Below are 7,518 nucleotides of genomic sequence, written 5' to 3'. Positions count from 1 at the left end.
AAGATATGATCTATCCTGGAGATTGTTCCATGAGGCCTTGAAAAGAATGTGTATTTTTTGTTTTTGGATGGAATGTCCTATAAATATCAATTAAGTCCCTCTTGTTTAATGTATCATTTGAAACTTGTGTTTCCTTATTTTTATTCACTTTGGATGATCTGTCAAATGGTGAAAGTGGGGTGTTAAATCCCCCTACTATAATTGTGTTACTGTCAATTTCCCCTTTTATGGATGTTACTATTTTCCTTATGTATTGATGTCCTCCTATATTGGGTGCATAAATGTTTACAGTTTTTATATATTCTTCTTGGATTGATCCCTTGATCATTATGTAGTGTTCTTTTTCTCTTATAATAGTCTTAGTTTTAACGTCTATTTTGTCTGATATGAAAATTGCTATTCCAGCGTTCTTTTGATTCCATTTGCATGGAATATGTTTTTCCATCCCTTCACTTTCAGTCTGTGTGTATTGCTAGGTCTGAGGTGTGTCTCTTGTAGACAGCATATATACAGATCTTGTTTTTGTATCCATTCAGCCAGTTTATGTCTTATGGTTGGAGCACTTAACCCATTTACATATAAGGTAATTATCAATACGTATGTTCCTATTACCATTTTCTTAATTGTTTTGGGTTTCCTATTGTAGATCTTTTCCTTCTTTTGTGGTGCCTGCCTAGAGAAATTCCTTTAACATTTGTTGTAAAGCTGATTTTGTGGTGCTTAATTCTCTCAACTTTTGCTTGTCTGTAAAGCTTTTAATTTCTCCTTCAAATCTGAATGAGATCCTTGGTGGGTAGAGTAATCTTGGTTGTAGAGTTTTCTCCTTCATCACTTTAAATATGTGCTGCCACTCCCTTCTGGCTTGCAGAGTTTCTGCAGAAAGATCAGCTGTTAACCTTATGAGGATTCCCTTATGTATTATTGTTTTTCCCTTGCTGCTTTTAATATTTGTTATTTGTATTTAATTTTTGATAATTTGATTAACATGTGTCTTGGTGTGTTTCTCCTTGGATTTATCCTGTAAGGGACTCTCTGTGCTTCCTGGACTTGATGAACATTTCCTTTCCATATTAGTGAAGTTTGCAACTATAATCTCTTCAAATATTTTCTCTGTCCTTTTGTTTTTCTCTTCTTCTTCTGGGACCCCTATAATTCTAATGTTGGTGTGTTTAATGTTGTTCCAGAGGTCTATGAGACTGTTCTCACTCCTTTTCTTTCTCTTTTCTTTATTCTGTTCTGCAGTAGTTATTTCTACTATTTTATCTTCCAGTTCACTTATCCATTCTTCTGCCTCAGTTATTCTGCTATTGAACACTTCTAGAGATTTTTAATTTCATTTACTGTGTTTTTCATAACTGTTTGTTTGCTCCTTAGTTCTTCCAGGTCCTTTTTAAATGTTTCTTGTATTTTCTCCATTCTATTTCCAAGATTTTTCATCATCTTTACTGTCATTATTCTGAATTCTTTTTCAGGTAGTCTTCATATTTCCTCTTCATTTGTTAGGTCTGGTGTGTATTTGCCTTGCTCCTTCATCTGGTGTGTGTTTCTCTGTCTTTTGATTTTGCTTAACTTACTGTGTTTGTGGTCTCCTTTTTGCAGCCTGCTGGTTCATAATTTCTGTTGTTTTTGGTGTCTCTCTCCAGTGGCTAAAGTTCATTCAGTGGGTTGTGTAGGCTTCCTGGTGGAGGGGACTAGCGCCTGTGTTCTGGTGTATGAGGCTGGATCTTGTCTTTCTGGTGGGCAGGTCCACGTCTGGTGGTGTGTTTTGGGGTATCCCTGGACTTATTATGATTTTAGGCAGCCTCTCTGCTAATGGGTGAGGTTGTGTTCCTGTCTTGCTAGTTGTTTGGCATAGGGTGTCCTGCAGTGTAGCTTGCTGGTCATTGAGTGGAGCTGGGTCTTGGCATTGAGATGGAGATCTCTGGGAGATTTTCACCATTTGATATTACATGGAGGTTGGAGGTCTCTTGTGGACCAGTGTCCTGAACTTGGCTCTCCCACCTCAGTGGCACAGCCTTGATGCCTGGCTGGAGCACCAAGAGCCTGTCCTCCACTTGGCTCAGAATAAAAGGGAGAAAAAAAAAGAAAGAAGATAAAATAAAATTTTAAAAAGTAAAATAAAATAACATTATTAAAATAAAAAATAATAATCAGGAAGAAAAAAATTTAAGTTATAAAAACAATTAAATAAAGGACAGGCAGAACCCTAGGGCAAATGGTTCAAACAAAGCTAAACAGAGAAAGTCATACACAGAAGCATACACATACATACTCACAAAGAGAAAAAGGGGGAAAAAATATATATATCATTGCTCCCAAAGTTCACCTCCTCAATTTGGGATGATTCATTGTCTATTCAGGTATTCCACAGTTGTAGTGTACATCAAGTTGATTGTGAGATTTTATCCACTGCTCCTGAGGCTGCTGGGAGAAATTTCCTTTTCTCTTCTTTGTTTGCACAGCTCCTTGTGTTAGGCTTTGGATTTAGACCCGCCTCAGTGTGGGCCTGTGGGCATCTTTTCTTTGCTCAGAGAGGACAGGGATAAAGGAGCAGCTGTTTTGGTGGCTCTGGCTCATTAGGAAGGTGGGAGGGATGGGTACAGATGTTGGGCAATCCTGCAGCAGCAGAGCCAGTGTAAAATTGCACCAGCCAGAGGCATGCCATTCATTCTCCCAGGGAATATGTCGCTGGATCATGGGACCCTGGCAGTGGCAGGATGCACAAGGTCCCAGGAGGGGAGTTGTGGATAGTGACCTGTGCTTGTACACAGGCTTCTTGGTGGCTGCAGCAGCAGCCTTCGCATCTCATACCTGTCTCTGTGGTCCGTGCTGATAGCCGTGGCTCTCACTTTTCTCTGGAGCTCCTTTAAACGGTGATCTTAATCCCCTCTCCTCACGCACCAGGAAACAAAGAGGCAAGAAAAAGTCTGTTGTTTCTTCAGTAGCTCCAAGCATTTTCCCGTACTCCCTTGTGGCTAGCTGTGGTGCACTAGCCCCCTTCAGGCTGTGTTCATGCAGACAACCCCAGTCCTCTCCCTGGGATCCCATCGAAGTCCAAGCCTCAGCTCCAAGCCCCAACCTGTCCCGGCAGGTAGGCAGACAAGCCTCTCGGACTGGTGAGTGCTGGTCAGTACCGATCCTCTGTGCAGGAATCTCTCTGCTTTGCCCTCCACTCCCCAGTTGCTGTGCTCTCTTCCATGACTCCGAAGCTTCCCCACTCTGTCACCCACAGTCTCTGTCCAGGAAGGGGCTTCCTAGTGTGTGGAAACCTTTCCTCCTTCACAGATCCCTCCAAGAGGTGCAGGTCCCATCCCTATTATTTTGTCTCTGTTTTTTCTTTTCTTTTCTTTCTTTTTTTTTTTTTTTTGCCTACCCTGGTACGTGCAGAGTTTCTTGCTTTTTGTGAGGTCTGAGGTCTTCTGCCAGCGTTCAGTAGATGTTATGCAGGAGTTGTTCCACATATAGATGTATTTCTCATGTATTTGTGGGAAGGAAGGTGATCTCCATGTCCTAGTCTTCCTCCATCTTGAAGCTCCAGCCCATTTGTATTTTTATTATAAAAATTAGAAGCATATCATATTTATGGTAAAACAAAACAATTGTTACTGAATTCTTATTCCATTTGGATTATAATCCTGATTTTTAAAGTGTTTTTGTAAAATTTTATCTAACTTAATACCATAAACACAAGTTATTATCTTATTTGGTTTAATAAAAAGTTAGATCCTCATCAATATTAAATGTTTTGTCAGGAACACAAAGACAGTAATTTGCTGTTTCCCAAGTTATTTTTGCATTATGTTTGAAATGAATTGTCAAGTTTTGTAACTGCTGTTCTCTCTGAAAAGCAGAAACTTCTTGAGGGATAAGGAAATTATCAGATAGCAAATGTAATTAATTAGTGATTGTTTCAAGATTACAAAGATGGGAGTACCTCAGTAATAAAAAGCTATAGACAAATTAAATGAACAGGTCAATATCTTTGATGAATATCGAAGCAAAAATTCTCAACAAAATATTAGCAAACCAAATCCTGCAATACATAAAAAGAATTACACACCATGATCCAGTTGGCTTTATTCCATTGTCGCAAGGATGGTTCAACAGAGGCAAATCAATCAATGTGATATACCACATCAAAGGGTAATGGTAAAATAACACGATCATCTCAATAGACACATAAAACAGATGACAAAATTCCACCTTCATTCAAGATAAAATTTTTAATCAAAGTTGGTACCGAGAGAAGATATCTCAACATAATAAAGTCCATTTATGACAAACACACAACAAGCTAATACTCAAAAGTGAAAAGCTGAAAGCCTTCCTGCTAAATTTAGGAACAAGACAAGGATGCCACTCCCACTGTTCCTATTTAACATTGTATTGGATGTCCTAGCCACAGTAATCAGACAAGGAAAAAAATAGTCATCCAAACTGGAAAAGAATAGGTAAAACTGTCACTATCTGCAGATGACATAAAACTCTATGCAGTGATCCCTAAAGTCTCCACCCAAAATCTTAAGAACTAATACATGAATTCAGCAAGGTAGCAGGATACAAGATCAATATACAGAAATCTGTTGTGTTTCTATATACTGATAATGAAATATCAGAGAAAGAAGGTAAAAACAAATCCCATTTAAAATCACATAAAAATACCTAAATAACCTAGGAATAAGCTTAACCAAGGAGATGAAAGACCTATACACTGAAAGCTATAAAGCATTGATGAAGGAAATTGAAAATGAGGCAATGAAATAGAAAGATATCCCTTGCTCTTGGATTGGAAGAATTAATATTGTTAAAATGGTCATACTATCCAAAGCAATCTACAGATTTATTGCTACCTCTATCAAAATACCCATGACATTTTTTAACAGAACTAGAAAAAATAGTCTTAAAATTTATATGGAATCACAAAACCCCTGAATTTCAAAAGAAATCCTGAGAAAATGAACAAAGCTGGAGGTGTAACTCTCCTAGACTTCAGACTATATTACAAAATGACAGTAATCAATACAGAATGGTACTGGCACAAAGACAGATATGTAGATCAATGGAACAGAATAGACAGCCCAGAAATAAACCCATGCACTTATGGTCAGTAAATCTATGACAAGGAGGCAAGAGTATACAATGGAGAAAAGACAGTCTCTTCAACGAATGGTACTGGACAGCCACATGTGAAAACATAAGATTAGAACACTTCCTCACAACATATACAAAAAGAAACTCAAAATGGTTTAAAGACACATCATCTCACACTTGTCAGAATGACTGTCATCAAAAAGTCTACAAATAACAGACTTTGGAGTGGATGTGGAGAAAGAGGAACCCTCATAAGCAGTGGGAATGTAGATTGGTACAACCACTATGGAAAACAGTATGGAAGTTACTGAAAAATTAAAAATAGAACTATCATATAATCCAGTAATTCCATTTCTGGGTGTATATCTGTAAATAAAATGAAAACTATATTTCAAAAAGACACATGCACCCCCATGTTGATAGCAGTATTATTTACAGTAGCCAAGACATGGAAGCAACCCAAGTGCGCATCAATGAAGTATTGGATTGAGAATATGTGGTCGTGACATCACCCTGCTGTGACACACACAGAGTAGGAAAACTGACTAATTAAAAGGATTTACCATGCATCTTATGACTCTTTACTGGAGCCTCAGGAGATAGGTAAAGATGAATGTTGTGTCTCAACCAACACTGAAAATGTGAAGTTTAGAAGACATTTGCTAAGTCAAGTCACCTCATGGTCAAACTCAGGTAGCTGTTATCTCTTTAGTTGACTCCAATTTGCAGCAATTTCTTAATCTTTTCTTTCTGAGACCTGACACTTTGAAGAGTAACAGTCAGGAAGGAGGTCAGGCAGCCTGTAGGAACAGAGAGAAGCTCCCAGCTCCCAGGCTGCCTGGAAACAGGATGTTGGAACTGTAGCCACAAGACTGCATTCTGCCAACAACCTGAATAAGTTTAGAAGCAGGTTCTTCCCAAGAGCCTCCAGTTCCCTGACCAGTGATCAGACTTTCATCCTCGGGACTGAAAGCACAGAGTCTTAACCACTGGACCATCAGGCAATTCCCCCGAATTCCCCACTTCTTAGTACCTCTGCCACCCTAGTAGAAGCCACCATCATCTCAGGTTTATCCACTGAGCGGGACTGGGAGTGGCAACATCCCAAAGCAAGGAGCCCACTTAGCAACCAGATCTTAGATTCTGAGGGCTAAGAAATCTGGCAGAGACCATCTTCATTGAATGAATCAAGTAAACAAAGTTAACATCACAAGGAGTGCAACAAATTGAAATTTTGTACCCCTGATAGGATGCAGTAAGAAGAACACAGCATCTCTTACATGATATACCTGCCAAAATGCATCACTTGAGACCTGTGACTTGCATGAGTGGCACCTCCACTGGAATCCTGTGGGACATAATTCTTTTTCCATGTGCATAGGAATTACCAAAGCAAAAACTGCACTGGACAGATTTATTGAGCTGTGTGGTTGACAGGATCTTGGTGCTTGAGCTGGGTGTCAGGCCTGAGGCTCTGAGGTGGAATAAACAAGTTCAGGACATGGGTCTACTGGAGACATCCTGACCCCACATAATATCAATCGATGAGAGCTCTCCCAGAGATATTTGTCTCAATGCTAAGACCTAGCTCCACTCAAGGACCAGCAAACTACAGTGCTGGACACTCCATAACAAAAAGCTAGGAAGACAGGGACACAACCCCACCCATTAGCAGAGAAGCTGCCTAAAATCATAATAAGTTCACAGACACTCTAAAACACACAACCAGATGCAGTCCCGCCCACCAGAAAGACAAGATCTAGCCTCATTCAACAGAACACAGGCACCAGTCCCCTCCACCAGGAAGCCTCCACTGCCCACTGAACCAACCTTAGCCACTGGGGCAGACAGCAAGACAATGAGTACTGTGAACCTACAGCCTGCAAAAAGGAGAGCCCAAATACAGTAAATTAAGCAAACTGAGAAGACAGAAAAATACACAACAGATGAAGGAGCAAGGTAAAAACTCACCAGACCAAACAAATGAAGATGAAATAAGCAGTCTACCTGAAAAAGAATTCAGAGTAATGATAGTAAAGATGATCCAAAATCTCAGAAATAGAATGAAGAAAATACAAGAAATGTTTAAAAAGGGCCTAGAAAACCTATGGAGCAAATAAACAATGATGAACAACACAATAAATGAAATTAAAAATACTCTAGAAGGAACCAATAGCAGAATAACTGAGGCAGAAGAATGAATAAGGGACCTGGAAGATAAAATAGTGGAAATAAATACCACAGAGCAGAATAAAAAAATTAGAATGAAAAGAATTTAGGACAGTCTCAGAAAACCCTGGGACAACATTTAAACACAACAACATTCATATTATAGGGGTCCCAGAAGAAGAAAAACAGGAACTGAGAAAATATTTGAATAGATTATCATTGAAAACTTCCCTAATTTGGGAAATGAAACAGTCAATC

This window comes from Leucopleurus acutus, assembly GCF_964270905.1.
Source record: "Leucopleurus acutus genome assembly, chromosome: 18".
Classification (NCBI taxonomy): Eukaryota; Metazoa; Chordata; class Mammalia; order Artiodactyla; family Delphinidae; genus Leucopleurus; species Leucopleurus acutus.
Note: the sequence above shows the minus strand (reverse complement) of the source record.